The sequence below is a fragment of the Mus musculus genome, chromosome 11, assembly GCF_000001635.26.
Source record: "Mus musculus strain C57BL/6J chromosome 11, GRCm38.p6 C57BL/6J".
NCBI lineage: Eukaryota > Metazoa > Chordata > Mammalia > Rodentia > Muridae > Mus > Mus musculus.
Window position 1 is genome coordinate 31,703,841 of NC_000077.6, and position 18,553 is coordinate 31,722,393.

Sequence of the window (18,553 nt, forward strand, 5' to 3'; positions counted from 1 at the left end):
AAGATGGAACTTCGTAAAGACACTGCCATATCAAGAGGGAAGGACTAGCCGGGCATGGTGGCGCACACCTTTAATTCCAGCACTTGGGAGGCAGAGGCAGGCAGATTTCTGAGTTTGAGGCTAGCCTGGTCTACAGAGTGAGTTCCAGGACAGCCAGGGCTACACAGAGAAATTCTGTCTTGAAGCTCCCCCCCCCAAAAAAAAAAGTGAAGGGCTACAGGTTCTCCAGGTAATGAAGATTGCGTGAGGGCTGGTGAAAAGTGCTTGGGTGTCCATTCTAGATCGGGTTGTTAACCAAACACACATATCTCCATTTTGTAGAAGAGGAAACTGGGGCTCAGAGGGGTCCACCACTTGACTATAGTGTTTTTTGTTTTGTTTTGTTTTTTTATTTTTACTGAATTGAGTTAGATCTATGTTGCCTAGAATCCATTTCCACAAATGGCTGCAGGTCTAAACTGGTCAGAAGGTGCGAGCAGCAGGACCCAGAGGGAGAATGGACAGCAGTCATCACCCCTTGATGCCAGCCTTGTAGTGACAGCAAGACACAGACAAGGCAGTGTCCAGAGCCTTTGCTGCTGTCTGTCTCATGCCCAGTTCCTCTCTCCAAGATGCTTGCAGCAGCTATTGAAACTGAAGTTCCTTCACAAGCTCCACCTTTGAAAAACCTCTCGGTCTCTAGGATTAACTGGCTGAAGTCACCATGGCTCCTTTATTCCCTGCCTCAGGCCCTTCTCCCACACGGTAAAGCCAAATTTCAATAACAAAGTCTTTATTAAACACCTTTCTTGGTCCCTAGTCAGTTGAAGCCTGGATGTCACCTTGACCCCAGGCACAGCTGCTAAGGGATGGAAGGTCCTTGGGGCCCACCAAGTTCTTCATAGGAGAGTCTCCAGAGTCAAAAAATAAAGAGCAGCTGGGTATGCAGTGCTGTGGCAAACTGCAGATCACACCAGATGGAGAGAACCCAGCCTTCTCTTCAAGGTTTTGGTTATTTCTCTTCAAGCTTTTGGTTATTTTAGAGATAGAAATGAAGAGACAGCCCTTTGAGAACACCCATCCACCCAGGTAGTTACCAGCAGAAGCAATGATGGTTAGTATATAGGCAACCCCCCATGTCTGCTGGTTCCTCGTCCACGGACTCTGCCAAATGCAGGTGGGAAGTTACGAAAAATGATCACACCTGCACTGAGCTGAGCATGTGTGGACTTTTTCTTAACTGTTCCCTAAATGATACCACAGAGGTATTTCCATAGCACTGACATTATGGTTTAAAGCTCAGAGTAAGATCTACATAGGTTATATGTAAATACTGTGGCATTTGATGTAAGAGGCTTGAGCATCTAAAGATTTGGGTCATCACAGGAGGAGAGCGTTTGCTACTCACTGGTAGATGGTGTATTTGAATAGGCTTCTGCATAAAGCATAGTGCCAACCTCAGGAGGGTGTAAAGGTGAAGTGGGTTTGGCCCAGTATTGGCAGAGGAAGCACAGCAACTATGGAAGTGTGCTCTCAGAGTGTGGCAGACAGTAGCGGTGGATGTGTGGCTGACATTTTAGGCCCCCTTCTTCCAGAAATATGTTCTACACACATTCCATGTGGTCTAGATATGGAGAGTGCTTCACAAGTGGCATAGTTGAAGCATTAGCCTTAAGGACTCCTTCTGGAGCTCTGAGAAAAAGGCATGTTATAGGGTTTGCAGCCTCAATAATATGGGGGCTTGGCGTCTCCAGGGGTTGCCACCTAGAAAGGGGCCAGCCCCTGGATCACTGAGGAGTCTTGGGCTAGAGGTGGAGAGGGCTGAATGCCCTCTGTCCTTAATGTCAGCTCTGGGAGGAACTCAGCACCATCAGGCAGGAGGAGCAGACCTCTCTGAGGTTTCTAGAGTCCTCTGAACATTCCCCCACACTGCCAGAATGGAATTGGTCCCCAGAAGAAGGGTCATCTGATAGCTTTCTGCCTCTCTCAGATGCTTATCCAGGGGTCAGGGAGGAAGATACATGCATATAAGTCAATATTACCACCAAAATGGTGGACAATGAGATGGGCTACAGGCCCAGGCCCTGCAGGAGGGCAGCCACAAAGCACGGCATTAAAGGTCTATGTGGTAAAAGCTTGGTCCCCAGCAGGTAGAGGGACCTCCAAGAGGTAAGAACTAGTGGGGCGTCTTCAGGTCTCTGAATGTGCCTGAGAGGAATTGTGGGCCCTGGTTTCTCCCAGTTCTCTTTCTTACTTCCTGGTCATGAGATGAACAGTTTTCCCTGCAAATACTACCCACAAGGATATGCTGTCTTTCCAGAGGCCCAAAGCAATGGGGCCAGCTGATCATGGGCTGAGATCTCCAAAACTGTGAACCAGGCCAACAAGTTTCTCTTTGTAAGTTGGCTCTCTCAAGTGTTTTGAGATGATGGGTGCTCCAGGTACCTATCAGACTCTCTCTCTCTCTCTCTCTCTCTCTCTCTCTCCCTCTCTCTCTCTCTCTCTCTCACACACACACACACACACAAACACATGCGTGTGTGTGTATCGAAACACTACTCTGTACCCCATAAATATGTGCAATCACTACATGTTAATTTGAAGTTGGAATCAATTCTTAAAAGGAAAAGGGACAGTGCCTACAGTGGGCAATTGATATCTTAAAGGAATGGAATTTTCAGGTTTTTCTAAAGAAGCCAGAAAGAATCAAACCTTTTGTCTTTCTGGCAGCTGCTGACATACCATCAGCATTGTTCTTACCCATTCCTAGATGTGTCCCTCTGACAGGAATTTTTCTTAGCTGCCTCTCCAGGCCTTCTAAGACCCAGGAGGGTGCTGCCCATGGTGTTAACTCTCTGGCCTCGTGGGTTCTTGAGAATCTCTTGGGCAGCCAGCACATGGGAAGTACTAAACTGCTGCCTGGCTAAGAAAGAGTGTTAGACTTTTGGTGGGAGACCTCAGTGTCTCCCAAACATCTGGCCTTCCTCAGACCAGCTCCCTTCAATAGCAGCTTAAACTTACTTGTGACAGGAGACCTTACAGCAAGTTGAGTCCACAGTAAAATCATTGCAGCCCATCTGTACTGGCTGGCTGTATGTCAACTTGACACAAGCTGGAGTTACCACAGAGAAAGGAGCTTCAGTTGAGGAAATGCCTCCATGAGATCCAGCTGTAAGGCATTTTCTCCATTAGTGATCAAGAGGAGGGCCCCTTGTGGGTGGTACCATCCCTGGGATGGTAGTCTTGGGCTCTATAAGTAGGCAAGTTGAGCAAGCCAGGGGAAGCAAGCCAGTAAGTAACATCCCTCCATGGCCTCTGCATCAGCTCCTGCTTCTTGCTTTGCTTGAGTTCCAGTCCTGACTTCCTTTGGTGATGAACAGCAGCATGGAAGTGTAAGCCGAATAACCCCTTTCTTCCTCAACTTGCTTCTTGGTCATGATGTTTGTGCAGGAGTAGAAACCCTGACTAAGACACCATCCATCCCAGGGAGTCAGTCAGCATTGCCCTCTCCAATCCTGATCTTTTCATTCAACACCATGGAAACCCCAGAACTCTATCCTTCCCAGTTCCTTGGACCCATCACTGCTACATCTCTTAGTGGTGTCACATCTATGCAGGTACTGGATAGACATTTACAGCAGATCTGCAACAAAAAGGAAAATGTGGGGTGGGACTGGAGGCAATACCTGCCCTGATGAAGCTCCAAGTGTCAACTCAAGTAATTCCAGAACCAAGAACTTGCACAAACTTTGCTGAGCATTAGAAAGGGAAAAAGCCATGAGCCAGGAAGGGAAAAACATGGCATCTGACTTAGTCTGGTTGTTGGTGGGTCACCATGTAAGTCTGAGTGGATTCTTAGGGAGGTTATTTAGCAGGGAGTCCCATGATCTGGTTTGCAGAGTCCAAGTATGACAGGGCAAGATAGTGTAGGGGTTCCTCCATCTTGTATTCTTGCTGAGGCCATTTCAGGTTTGACTAGAATTTGATTTCCCTGATAGACAGTCCCATGGGAAATTACCCCACTCTATTCTAGGAACCCAAGGTCAAGATACCCCAGCTAACTTACCTTAGGTTCTGTGAAACTGCAAACTTGTGCAAACCTCCCTCTCCAGCTAGCTGCTTATCTTATCTTCTGTTAAACTGCTTGCTTGCATAAAGTCTCCTCTGTAGCTGCCAAGAGAGATACCAGAATGTGGTTTTTGCCTTTAAAAACCTCTTACTCTAAATACTTGGTTTTATACTTGGGTCCTAAATACCTGTGTATATTCTCAATTGGCTGGATTAGAAACTTTCACTTGGGGGCTGGATAGATGAGCACCAACCTCTCTTCCAGAAGTCTTGAGTTCAATTCCCAGCAACCACATGGTGGCTTACAACCATCTGTAATGAGATCTGTTGCCCTCTTCTGGTATGTCTGATGAGAGCAATGGTATACTCCTATACATAAAATAAATGATTCTTAAAAAAAAAATTATGCTGGGCAGTGGTGGTGCATGCCTTTAGTCCCAGCACTCGGGAAGCAGAGGCAGGCAGATTTCTGAGTTTGAGGCCAGCCTGGTCTACAGAATGACTTCCAGGATATCCAGGGCTATACAGAGAAACCTTGTCTCAAAAAAAGAAAGAAAGAGAGAGGGAGGAGGGAGGGAGGGAGGGAGAGAGGGAGGGGAAGAAAGAAAAAGAAAGAAAGAAAGAAAGAAAGAAAGAAAGAAAGAAAGAAAGAAAGAAAGAAAGAAAGAGAGAGAGGGAGGGAGGGAGGGAGGGAGGGAGGGAGGGAGGAAGGAAGGAAGGAAGGAAGGAAGAAAGAAAGGAAGAAAGGAAGGAAGGAAGGAAGGAAGGAAGGAAGGAAGGAAGGAAGGAAGGAAGGAAGGAAGGAAGGAACTTCCACTTGGCTACACACTGTGTCTGAGTGGTCATATCTGTTAGGCCATTCCTATAACAAAAGCTCTCATTGGCTTCCCTACTAGAGACTATGTAGGTAGAGGCACTCTAGCTTACGCAGGGACAGTGAGGCTATAACAGCAGGCCAAGAAGAGAAGGCATGTGCTGACAGCAATGATAGGCTGAGATATGGGTGCCCTAGCTATATTAAAAGAAGCTAGTGCAGTTTCAGAGAATAAGTGGGCAGCTCTGGGGCCTGTCGGTGTCTGGCTTACATACCTGGAACTGGTGGTACCCCTGAGACAGGGAGCCCTGGATGAGACATACTTAGAGCAGGCATCCCAGAGGGCAAGGGGAGAAGATTCCATATCCCAAAGCCTTTCTGTCAGCAGGCAGCTTTCCAGGCTGCAGGTTCAATACCTTTGCTTTTGACCAAACACTTCATGAACTCAAGGACTAAGTTAAATGCTACTTGGACACATGAAAGGAGGACAGGGCTGACACCCTGATGGAGCATTTAGACTGGGAGGGAAAGAGATGGTCAAAGCTTAGAGGGCTTGAGTGTGAGAGTCAACCAAGCATCTTGGAACAAAATGGGAGGAGGTGGGGGCATGAGTCTCTCTCTCTCTCTCTCTCTCTCTCTCTCTCTCTCTCTCTCTCTCTCTCTCTCTCTCTCTGTGTGTGTGTGTGTGTGTGTGTGTGTGACACACAGAGAGAATAGAGAGAGAATAGAGATAATGTGTACAGTGGAAATGTGTATGTATGGGGATGTGTGAGTGTAAGAGAATATGTGAGAATAGTATGTGGAAATGTTAGAGTGTATGAGATTGCTTTTGTGAGTGTGTATCAGAGTGTGAATGTGTGGGAGTATGTAGGAGTGTGTGGGAGTGTGTGTGAATGTGTGGGGGTATGTAGGAGTGTGTGGGAGTGTGTATTATGAGTATGTGTAAGTGTGTATGAGTGTGTGAGAGTATGTCTGAGTGTGTGGGAGTGTGTGGGAGTGTGTGTGAGTATGTGGGAGTATTATGAGTGTGTGAGTGTGTGTGAATGTGTGTGAGTATGTGATTGTGTATATGTGTATGTGAGTGTGAGTATGTGTGAGTGTGTGTGAGTATGTGTGAGTGTGTGTGAGTATGTGTGAATGTGTGGGAGTATATGAGGGTGTGTGGGAGTGTGTATGAGTGTGTGGGAGTAAATAAGAGTGTGTTAGGGTGTGTGGGAGTGTGGGAGGGTGTGTAGAAGTGTGTAAGGGTGTATGAGGGTGTGTGGGTGTGTGTGGGAGTGTGTGAGGGTGTGTGGGTGTGTGTGGGAGTGTGTGAGGGTGTGTGAAGGTGTGTGGGAGTATGTGAATATGTGTGAGGGTGGGAGGGTGTGTGGAAGTGTGTAAGGGTGTATGAGGATGTGTGGGTGTGTGTGGGTGTGTGTGGGAGTGTGTGAGGGTGTGTGAAGGTATGTGTGAATGTGTGTGAGGGTATGTGTGAGTGTGTGAGAGTGTGTGAGGGTTGTGAGAAGGTGTGTGATGGTGAGGGAGTGTGTGAGAGTATAGGTATGAGACAGCATGAGAGAGTGTGAATAAGAGAAAACATAGTTGAAGGAGGTCCTTGTTTAAGCACTGTGAGAGTGGAAACATGAGAATACATGGCTTCCTGTGTGCATCTGTGCATATGTGTGTGTACTTAAGAGAAAGCATGAAGCAGACAGCTGATCCATGCATTCTCTATCCATGTGTGAAGGCGTGAATCTGACTGAGAGAGGGGACAAGAACAGAGTAGTTAGGCTAGCCCGACCAACGGGCTATTCCCAGAATGAGAATGGCCCCTATAGGCTCTTATGTTTGAATGCTTGATCCCAGTGGGTATGACCTTGCTGGAAGAAGTAAGTCAATAGGAGTGGGCTTTGAGGTTTAAAAAGACTCATGCCATTCCTAGTATGTTTTCTGCCTCCTACTTGCAGTTTGAGCTGTGAGCTCTTAGCTATTCCTGTTGTCATGCCTTCTCTTTGCCATCATGGACAGATCAAACCCTTCCTTCTCTAAGTTGCCTTAGTCTTGGTGTTTTATCACCACAATAGAAATACAACTGAGATAGCCACTATCTCCAGTGGGACAACACTGCTGTATGCAGCAGGGCCATGGACTCTAAGCTCCTGGGAAGACCTGTCACCCTGAGCCTAGATGAGGTGATAGCAGCTCCTGCTCTATTGGGTTTGCATGAGAGTTAAGTGACTCACAAAGTTCTTCCTAGGACCAAGCACATAGAAGTGCCCAAGTCACCGACAGTGGTGTTACAACACCTTTAATCCCAGCACTTGGGAGGCAGAGGCAGGTGGATTTCTGAGTTCGAGGCCAGCCTGGTCTACAGAGTGAGTTCCAGGACAGCCAGGGCTATACAGAGAAACCCTGTCTCAGAGAAGAAGAAGAAGAAGAAGAAGAAGAAGAAGAAGAAGAAGAAGAAGAAGAAGAAGAAGAAGAAGAAGAAGAAGAAGAAGAAGAAGAAGAGGAGGAGGAGGAGGAGGAGGAGGAGGAGGAGGAGGAGGAGGAGGAGGAGGAGGAGGAGGAGGAGGAGGAGGAGGAGGAGGAGGAGGAGGAGGAGGAGGAGGAGGAGGAGGAGGAGGAGGAGGAAGAGGAGGAGGAGGAGGAGGAGGAGGAAGAGGAGGAGGAGGAGGAGGAGGAGGAAGAGGAGGAAGAAGAAGAAGAAGAAGAAGAAGAAGAAGAAGAAGAAGAAGAAGAAGAAGAAGAAGAAGAAGAAGAAGAAGAAGAAGAAGAAAGGAGTGCCCAAGTCAATAACCCAAGCTCTCCCATCCCCAGCAGCCCTGCTGGAACCTGGGTCTCACGCTCTCCTTGCATTGAGTGCTGTTTCAGTGGTCAACATCATCCCAGAAGCTCTGAAAGACTCGCGGTGGAGGGACACTTCACCCACAGGTATCTTTCTGGTACCTAACACAGGTTGGCACAGAGTGGGATACAGCAAGCATTAAAAATGAATGACAAATTGTAAAACAGTAGTTTCTTTGCCTTCTCTTCTCCCCCATCTTTCTTCCCTGTTTTCATTTGACCTGGATCCCAATAGAAGGGCTGGTCTTTATGTTAGTTAGCTGAGTTACCTGAGCTCCCTGGTAGAATGAAGGTAGTACCCAGAACCCGGACAAGAAGTAGAATTACTAAGACAGACCTGAGGTTCCCTCAGACTACATGGCGTGCTTAATGTCTACCAAATAGCAAGCACTGTTTCTGGAGCAACTGGGGATAGTCTGGGCCCCAGTAGCTCTCACATTGAGCCCAGTGACTTGCCCTCAGAAAACAAGCAATAATGATAAAAAAAAAGTGTTTGTTTGTTTCCAGAGTAGCTACATTAGGGAGAGAGATGGGGTGTCAAGTGCCCCCCTCCCCTGAAGTCCATCTTTGGGGTCTTGAGATGAAGTTTTAGTTTAAACAAAGAGCAGAGCGTGAATAACTGAGGAGCCCTGGGGAAGGTCGGGTCCAGCCATCCCTGAGCCATCCTTGTCTCTGCTCCATCCTGCCTGCTACTTGGCCGTCTGACAGCTTGTCAACACTGAGTGAAATGTCCTTCTGGGGACTAGAGCCCCCTCAGCCTTTTCCTTTTCCAAGCCTGAGGCTCCTAGGGCACTTTTAATTTCTTGGAATCCACTATTTCAGTATTCTGAGAGCTGGATATGGGGGCTTCTACGTCCTTTGAGCCTCCTCATTCCAGCTGTGGTGGGTTTCCAGTTCGTCTGCATCTGCCTCTGCCCGTCATCACTTTCCTCAACTCCGGACTTTTGAGAAAAGATTCATCTTAAAAAAGGAAAAAAGAAAAACAAGAATGTCAAGGCTCGTTTTTACTTTATATCATTTAAAGATCTCATTCCTCATCCCAAGCCCCCAGATGAGGCCTGCTGGTTTCTTTCTATTCTGCCATAGTGGCCAAGTCTTCGAACTTGTTTATTGCTGTTGAGTTTGAGATGTTAGCAGACAGTGTCCTTTTGCCAGATGTACTCTTAAAATTGTCAAAGAGCTAAGAAATCCTTATAGATGGATGCATGACAGCTTTCCCCGCCCCTTGCCCCCCCCCCCCCCGAGCCTAAACACCTACTGTGGCCTGAGACCTGTGATCCTTGTCCTCTGGGCTAAGCCCTACCATATTTTCCGAAGCTGAGGCTGAGATTGAGGCACCAATATGAGAAAAAGAGGCAGCAAGCAGCTTTGCCCCCTCCACCCCTCCATGCTCCTTTCTCTAAGAAATTGCTCTCTTCAAGCAAGAGAAACACAAGCTCCCTGAGAGTGGACGGGTCTACGCAAAGAGGTCTGTCTGCAGGAGAGGGTAGCTCACTGAGAAGCTAAGAGGCCTGTCTGCAGGGGAGGGTAGCTCACTGAGAAGCTAAGAGGTCTGTCTGCAGGAGAGGGTAGCTCATTGTGAAGCTGCATTTGTCTGAGTGAGACAAAGAAAACTTTTTTTTTTAAAACTGGGACACAGGAAAGAGGTTAAGACAAGCTCATTGCTTAGAAATGAGAACAATAGGAGTCCACCTGACCCTGGCATGGCCATCAGCGTCCACTCCTGGGCGTCCGAGCTTGGCACAATTATCCTGCAGATCATGATGATTCCAGGGGACAGCGTTTTCTGGTTTTGCCTGTGACTTCCATTTTCTCGTTGCTGACAGAGCTGTCTTTGTTGCTCTTCCTCTTCTGAACGACAGCTTCTGGGACTGGCTTATGAAAAACTGGCCTCCCACAAAGGCTGACGGTCAAATGCAGCAGCCAGCTCATCTTAGCTGCTTCCGTGAGAACTTCTCCTACAACTCATGTGGCTTTTCTTTTTTCTTATTCTTTTTTTTTTCCTTTCAATTTTCTTTTTTTTGCCTTGGAAATGGGCTTCATGGCTATGGTAGGCAATTAAATTTCCAAGCTGGAGAATGCCCATGTCCTCTGCCAGGAACTGCTAGAGCAAGCAAGCCAGGCCACGGGCTTTGAATACTTGGCACGGAAGTGGGGCCTCTGATACACACAGTCTCTCCCAGGATGGGCTTCCCAGAGGAGTGTGTTTGTCTTTGTTCTGAAAAGGAAAGTCCAATCCCATCCCAGCACTAGCTACACCACAATCCCAGAGCTAGGTGGCACCTCCTTTCCAAAGCTGGGCAATTGCCTGGTTCGCTAAGTGTCACCGTTGGCACGGTGCCATGGAGGGTTGGCTTCCAGCATGCAGGTCAGTTCTCAGGCCTGCCACTCAGCTCTCCTCAGTGGCCCCAGCCTTTGGAAAACTGCTATCTCTCAGAAGAAAGGAGAGCCCTGTGTTCCTGACCCAGCCTTCTCAAGCTGCTGACTGAATCACGGGGTTTGGGGCTAGCATCTAATTTCCAGAGCTGCTGTGAGCAAAATGCTAACACTTGTTCCAGAAGCAGGCTGGTGCCCTGGCTGTAATTCTAGACTGGGGGCCACTAGAGAGGAATCCAGGCTTGGTAGATTATACGTGCACGAGGCAGGGCAGTGGCCTGAGCCTTCCTGCAAGGGAAGGGACGTGTGTGGATGAGAAGGTCCTGAGAACTCATAGGTGCTTGGATAAAAAGTGGGACCAACTAATATGAAAGGAAAACGCTGGAGGGCTTCTCTGAGGAGTGACCTTCTAGGCAAGCCCTCCTGGGACAAGGGGCCTGTGGCTCCTTTAGGAATGGCACGGAAACTGGAAGGGGCTAGTGAGGGGTGGCAGTAGAGATGAAGTAGGAGCAACAGTGTTAGTCTGAACATTCTGTGATAGCTTTAGAGCTAGGAGAAGGACTAAGCTGGCTTGTTTGAAGGTCTCTGGTTTCTTGGTAGGGAGATGATTGGAGGAGGTGGGACTGTTTGTGGAAAGCTGCTTCAGGCCCTCGCTGTATCTTTGACAGACAGAAGGCATGGTCCATGAAAGAATCTGGGCTTCCTTCTCTAAGACTTCCTTCTCTGCTACACCAGAGGCACTCTGGACACTAGGACAGGACAGTAGAGATCACCTGGAGCGGTCATTTATAAGGATGGAGATGTCTGTCCTGCCCTGAGGATCTCTGTTGCAGCCTGGAGAATACTCTCCTTCTTGGGGACACTTGCATAGTTTACAGGCAGCAATACCAGACCCCTCAGCAGCCACTCTTACCAGGGCCTGCAGTAATCTGTGTTAACTGTGTAGTCTGAGTTCCTCTTACAGGATAGAATTTACTAATGTGTTATGCAGAAGAAAAAAACATTTCTCCATTAACACCAGCCACTCCGGTATACCAATAAGCACATTAAGAAAAGCGTAAAATTCTTCAAGCTGGTCTAAAGCAGCAATAAGAGAACTATGTATGTATGTGGGAAACGGAGGAGAAATGGCTCTCGAGCCCTTGCCTATTCTGAACATGGAGAGTCAGCTGTGAGGGACTGACAAACATATCCAAGCAGAGTTTGCTAGGCAGGTCTCAGAAAGCGCCTTGTTCTGTGTCAGAGATCTCATTCCTTGCGTGCTAACAGCCTGGTAGTGACCAGCCAGTGACATCAGAGAATGGTGTACAGTCGAGCAAACCCCTCTGCAGTGTCCATTTAGGGGGTGAAAGGTCACATGAGTGCTTACAACAGGGTATGGTATATTAGGCAAAAAGCACGTGCCTGGCTTCATGGATGCCCAGGACAGCAGACTAATTGTCTATATAAATCATCACTGATGAATTTAAAACACCTCAGGGGGCTGGAGGATGGCTCTGTGGTTAAGAGAACAGCAACCACACGGGGGCTCACCTCTGTCTGTGACTCCAATTCCAGAGGATCCAATGGCTTCATCTGACCTCTATGAGCACTCTGTGTATATGGTACCCAGACATACATGAGGACGAAACATTCGTACAAAAACAAACAAACAAACAAAACAATGACAACAACAACAAAAACCAAAGCATGTCAGATACTTGCACACAACCTGTTTCACGGAATTCCAGAGTGAGCATCAACTTCTTGAGCTCCGTACCCATGGAGTCGGCCGAGTGTCGAGTGAACATACTTAGGAAAACCCAGTTAAACAAACTTAAGATACAAGATACAACATATGCCTATAAAGACACCCACAGATTCGTTCCTCTAGGTAACAGACACATGCGTTATGAAAGAGGCTATACACCTATTGTTTTTCTGGTTTTAACTATGTCATTGATTTTTCAATGTGATGGACCAGTGCATAAAAATATAACTGATAATGAAAGTGTAAAACTCCATGTGATGCTCTAGAATGGCTGCTCTAACTATAGCTGTTCATTGAGATGGATGGACTTTGAAGAGAGAGAGAGAGAGAGAGAGAGAGAGAGAGAGAGAGAGAGAGAGAGAGATTGAACATAGAATGTCACAGTCATAGGTGAATAGGGGACTTAACTGCTGCCCAGTCAAGGGCTCTGTGTCTATGTGAATTGTGAACAACCAACAGTAGGGAAGTCCAGGCCATGGAAAGAATGCTGTTGTATTGGGAATACCTGCTGGGACCTTGGCAGGAAACAACGTCACACAAGATTCTGTAGAAGAGCTCTGGACTTCAGGTATAGATTTAGAAAATGAAGAGAACAGTGCAGTTTGAGGTGGCTCAATAAACCAGGCAGTTTATTGTGGTGCTAGTTAAGTTTTGAGTTATAATAGCCAGCTCCTAACCTCTCATGAGGTGGCAGGACATTCCACACCACGTGATTTAGTCTGGGACAGCCTGAGTGACAAGCAGCACAGAGGAGCCAGGTACTGGGTAAATCAGGGGCTGTGGAGCTATAGCATGGCATGAGAGAGCTGCGGGGGGGGGGGGGAGCTTGGCCTGGTTTCCTCAGGATGTAGAGTTTGGCCTCTGACAGTGACCAGTGTCTTAGAGGCAGGTCCGTGAACTAACATGACAGAGACAGACATCTCCACCCCATTTCCCCCAAGCCTGGGTTCTAGGTACATACTGGGGTTCGAAAGGCACTTGCTGAGTGACATCTCCTGGTTCTTGTGTCCCAGAACAAAGACTCAAACTGGGGACACATGGATAATGATTATCTATTAACACAGCATAAGGCATTCTCAAGGCTGGGACAAATTCTGCAGTTAGATTCTCTTACATGTTAATCTTGATTCTGCTGGAACCTCTTGCTGGGTCCTGTTCTCTGACATCGCCTTGTATAGAAGAATTTCTTACCTCTGTCTCCTGCTCTGTTTCTGTAGAGGTAACAGACAATAGAATCTTAGGGTCCAGCAGACAAGCGTCCTGAACTTCGGCTTCTGTTTTTAGGAGCTACTAGTTGGAAAGGATGGGGCTATGCCTCGTGGCCTGCAAGTCTGCTGGTGTCTACTTGGGGACCTTCCAAGGATAGTAGCCTCTTTTTTCTCTCTTCTCCCGGAAGTGGCCACATTGAATACATCTCCTTTTTCTGCTTCTCAGTGTTCCTCAGCATACTGGTAGTGGCTGATGTTCTCATTGGGGGTTGCCAAAACCCTAATAGCTGGTTACACCGTGGGGACAGGAGGCACTTAAACTCTGCTCTGAGGCTTGGGAAGTGCTGAGTGACTTTTTAATATTTTTTCTCTATTTCCCACTTTGTGGCAGGAACACGAACCTACAAGTAACTTTAAAATTGCTCTCCAGGAGCCATTGGGGTTTGGTGTTTATTTAAGCTGCATTAAGGTAATGAATTAATTAATGCATAAATTAATGCATTAAGGTAATGAAGATTTTTAATCTTAGTCTTTTAGCTTGAAACAACTGTGCCAGGTCACAGGACAGCCTAATTTTAGAGATGAGCCCAGCAGTGTCTCCGGTCTGGCAGGAATGAATGTTAGTGATTATTATAAGGTAACTCCCCCTTTGCATACAAGACCATTGCAACAGTGGTCCCCGGGAAATTAGAATTTCCCCAGAAGTCTCAGTCTGGAAGAAGGAAGCATGATGCACACCAGTGGGAGAATTTGGATCTCAGAAAGAGAGTTCACACAGTTCTGAATATTTGTCAGACTGCTTTGAAAGACCAGAGAAGACAGACCATGATTGGCAGACTCTCACTTGACCAGGACTACTAAAGTATGGATTCCTCTTGCCTCCATAACAATCACAACCTCACATCAGGATCCCAGTGATAGACTCGGGGATGGAGGGGTCCATGGGACTCTTTGTTTCTCCTCCAACACTGGCTAAATCTCTTTTCTCTGCCTTTCAAGATGACATGTTTAATTGGCCTCTTGAGGACGGATGGCTGGGTCTAGCATGTTAGGATCTGGGCTCTGGCTCTAACAAATCAGGGAGAAGAACCACCCAGGACTGGTTTGCATTGTGGCACAGACTTGAGCCCTGGCACTGCCCCCACCCTTCAAATACATACACAGCAAGTGGCATTCAAAAGTCAGAGCCTCCAGGTAGCTTCTCACTGGAGATCCTGAGTGGGTATCAGAAATGCTGGCAGCACATCTCCAGTGCACAGGTCTATTAATAGCTGGGGCTGCCTCCTGTAGCTCCCTGGGCAGCTCTGCTATTCTGTTCTGAGCACTTCTGAGTCCTCCCTAGACCCCGTTTCCCCCTTATTTCTTCTTCACTTCCTGCTTTCTGTCCAGCTTGTCTGCCCTGCCTCATCTCTTACTGTCAGCACTAATCAAAGGGATAGCAGTGGGAAACGAGATGCCTCACCCCATGAAAGAGTCCACCAAGGCAGTGTGTGCTGTCAGAGGTCACCATCATCTTGGCCTGGAAGTGGCCTGTTTACTAAATAGAAATGATGACATCAGTCAAATGTCATTGGAAAGCAAATGCCCAGAGCTTGGACAGAGAGAGATGGAGGGTTTCTGAGAATGGGTCCCTCCCAGGTCTGTATTACAAAATGTCCCATGACTCAGCAATACTATAAGAGGTCACTAGACAAATGCCAGGCTCCGGCCCATTGCTCTTTCTTGGCCTGGTTCCCAAGGCTGCCAGGCCTCTTCTCCCATTCCCTTTGTTCTCCATACCCATCCGCCCCTGCCCCACTTGATCAGAAGATGTGTAGGCCTTTTAGAAGGCCTTTCTTCCACTCTTCCCCTATCTGTGACAGAAAAGGCCTGTCCTTGTGTCAGAAAGCAATCCACCATCATTACACTCCAGCCAGAGACAGGAAAGGCAGGGTGATACCCCGAGGCATCACCTGGAGGATGGATGGGACTGGATCCTGTGCAGAAAATCACAGGAAACAGTCACTGCCTTGTTTTCCACAGCATGAGATAAGGCCAGGGCAGGCTGTCCATGCTGCAGCTCAGGAAATCAGCACCTGAAATAGGAACCTAAACTCCATGGCCTCAGATGAACTGGGCTGGTTAGGTTCTGTTACATTTGCTCAATGGCTTTTCCACAATGCAGGTGAACCTTGGGCAGGCAAGGGTCCCAAGTTTCACCTTTAAATTCTTCTGACAGTGAGGGTTGCCAATCTATCACCTGTAGTGTCCCCTCAATGTCAGCTGCCTTCTATGTGGGGCTTTTTTGTGAGCAGTCAAGTGGTTTCCATAGTTTTTTGGGATTCTTCTGCCCGGCGTTTGTCTGGATAACTCCTTCCAGCCCAGAAGTCTGGTTGTTACCAGAGTTGTCAGAGTCTGAGCCTGGGCCCTGGCAGCCCTAATATGCTAGCTCAGCCGCTGGTTCTCAATAGGTCCAAAGTCAAACAGACATGCAATAGTAAAAAAGCAGGAAACAACGTATTCAATGTGGCCACACTAGAAGAGGGACAGTGACTGGCCCCTATCAAGTCCATCTGTGGGGTCCTGACAAGAAGCTTAGGATTAAACAGAGGCTGAGAGGTATGAAGTCCTGGACAAGTGGGGTTCCACCAATCATGGCCCATCACTGTCTCATCTCTGGTTGTGTAAAATGCTCTGTCACATGTCAGAACTGAGTGAAATCTCTCCCTGGAGACCAGTTCCCCCTCTGGCCAGCACTGATCTTCAGCCTCTTCCCTCTTCATCCAGACTGAGACTCCTAGGGCACCAATTCTTGGGGACCATGGTTTCACTAGCCTGATATCTGAGCATCTCTTTAGAATCCTTGGTTCCTGCCACAGCAGCTACAGCTCACACACTCAAGGCTCCTGTTCATCCACTGTGTGTCAAGCGTACCCAGGGAGACCCACCCTGCTCTCAAGGAAGCCTGGTTGAAGGGAAAGGCTAATGAGCTTCCTGTAGGGATCAGGATGACAGCAGAAACATGAATTGGATGGGGTAGGGAATGCTAGAGGGTGGTGGACGCCATGGGAACGGAGTGCTCATGCTGTCCAGGGATTGGCAAGCTACTTAGCCTCAGTTGACTGTTACTATGTCAGAATGACTCTGGGTTTATTTACCTAGGTTTCTAAGTAAAGCCATATATCTGGTGTGTGTATGCGTATGCACACACATGCGTGTGGAGGTGCACAAGAGGAGTACATTTGCACAAAAGGTCAGCTCTGAATGTCATTCCTCAAATAGCATTCACCTTTACAATTTGTTTTATTTTTTCGAGACATGGTTTCTCTGTGTAGCCCTGGCTGTTCCGGGAACTCACTCTATAGATCAGGCTGGCCTCGAACTCAGAGATCCAACTACTACTTCTGCCTCTTAAGTGCTGGAATTAAATGTGTGTGCCACTATTACCTGGTTAAAAACTTTAAATTTATTATTAATACATGGATACGTGCACGTGGAGATATGAGGGCAGTTTTGTGGAGTTGGCTCTCTCTTCCACATTTCCACCCAGAATGTCAGGCTTGAACAGCAAGGACCTTTAGCTAGGGCCACCTTGCCGGCTCCCATCTTCATTTTGTTGTTGTTGTTTGTTTTGTTTTGTTTTGTTTTGTTTTGTTTTGTTTTGTTTTGTTTTGTTTTGAGACACGCTTTCTCACTAGTCTTTAGCTTGCTCTTTCAACTAGGCTGCGCAGAAAACCCTAGATTATCTGTTTCTGGAACCTAACATCACCATGCTTGGCCTTTTTAATATAGATTCTGGAGATTCAACATTCACACTTGCAAGGCAGATCTATTACACACTGGGCAGATTTATTACATCTCCTTGGCCCATGGTTGGAAGTTTGTACCTCCTTTTTCTTCTTTTAATACTGTATGGGCCAAATGAACTATGCCTGTAAGGATGTACGGGAAGCATCCTGTAATAATACAAGGTAAGAGCTGAGATAGAGGAAGTCTCAGGATCCATGTATAGGGAGATGCTGTTGAGCCTACCCACATGGAGAAGTAGGAACATCTCAGTAAAGATAAACTGAGTCTTGAGCGACAGTTGTGCTGGCACAAGGCATGACATGGTACATCCTTGAATGGCCATACAAATCATTACTGCAGACTGGGCAAGCCTCCCCCCAGGCAAGTGGTGACTTAGAAATGGCACTGTGCATGCCCGTAGAGCTTCCATTTCTCAGCCTTCCTTGTAACCCAGTGGCCATATGACTGATGAGGTCTCTGTTCTCATAGGAGAAGGTTCATATTCTTCCCACCCTGGTCATTGGTAATGGAAGTGTATGGCATGAAGCTGGTTAAATCTCTTTGGTTTCTGTAAAAGTGCAATATATCCAGCCCATAGGGAGGTTGTGAGGGTGAAGGGGATCTGGAAGGGAGGAAGAACTGTGTCTGATGTGCTCTGTCTCCCTGGCATTCTGCCTGCCACATTATGTCTCTGATAAGGCAGAGAAGAAAGAGAGCAGGAGCCTGGCTCCTGGCTCCTGATGCAGTCCTGTGCTGGCAGGCATGGATAAGTCAGTCAATTGCCCTCTGGTCTAAGCTATAGGATTTTGCAGAGTAACATAGACCAACTGGGTCCTTCCTGGTTTGTGGGAACCAGGTAAAAGGGCCTCATATTTCTACAAATACAAACGTGGTAATTTGTAGAACACACCCATATCCAGGCATAGGTGGCTTTTGGAGCCCTATGACTTGTGAGCTCAGATTTTCTCATGGCAGCGTGGTCAGTACCATATAAATGATGTCTCAGGAACTGGCTCTTTCTTTACGTCCCAGTTGTCAGCAAGAGCATCTTTACCTGGTGAAGTATGGGTAGGCTGAGTTAGCTTTGCTGAAAGGGTTTACTGCTAACCCTGCCCAATGGAGCAGGGCAGGGGAGTAGCAGCCCTTTTTTTCCCCTGCCAGGTCTTCCTGCCAGTCCAGGAACATGGTTTCCCAGTTGCCTCAGAGGTTCCAAAGCAAAGAATTTTGTTTACAGCATGAGGAAGTTCCTCAGTCCCTTAGTCCCTCAGTCCCTGCAGAGAGGCCTCACCTCTCCTGTGCTGCTCCTAACTCGAGTGCACATGGCACTTGCACTGTTCAGCCATCCTGGGAGACATCCTGCTTTTACTGTTGACAGACTTTAGCTGAAGGATGCGCCTATCAACACCACAGAGGCAGCATGGAGGCCCTGGGTACTTCCACTCACATCTCTTCCCTGGCCCTCACTCTGGTCTTGCAGCCTGATGTGATAGTGAGGCTGTTCTCAGCACTCCCTTCCACTCCCTTCTCCCCTCTCCTCTCCCAGTCCCCCCGCCTATATTAGATATCTATTCTTAACATCTGTTCTACTGTAATAACACACTGCCATGTTCTTGAAAGAAGAGTTAAGGTTTTTGTTTGTTTTGGTTGGGTTTTTTTTCAACTTAGGAGACACATTCACATAAAAGAAAACAATGCTTTGCTAGAGTTAAGGCCCAGATACCAGGAATATATTTTGTTTGGAGGTAGAGGCCTCTGTGTGAC

The 18,553-nt window shown here is 47.5% G+C and overlaps 1 long non-coding RNA gene across 7 annotated transcripts; it reads right to left on the reverse strand.

The window, feature by feature from the left end:
* Positions 1 to 755: 755 nt before the first annotated feature.
* Positions 756 to 13,093, reverse strand: Gm39673. 7 transcript variants are annotated; one of them, XR_001780174.2, is made up of 5 exons: positions 9,388 to 11,587; positions 7,960 to 8,650; positions 7,679 to 7,792; positions 4,046 to 4,149; positions 756 to 3,622 (listed from the first exon to the last, which is right to left on the reverse strand). It is a non-coding gene; the product is annotated as a predicted gene, 39673 (long non-coding RNA). The 7 variants fall into 7 exon arrangements; XR_001780173.1 differs by adding an exon at positions 4,236 to 4,416 and having other exon boundaries at positions 7,679 to 8,650; XR_872339.1 differs by lacking the exon at positions 9,388 to 11,587 and adding exons at positions 11,600 to 11,659; positions 13,008 to 13,093 and having other exon boundaries at positions 3,385 to 3,622; positions 7,679 to 8,650.
* Positions 13,094 to 18,553: the final 5,460 nt, after the last annotated feature.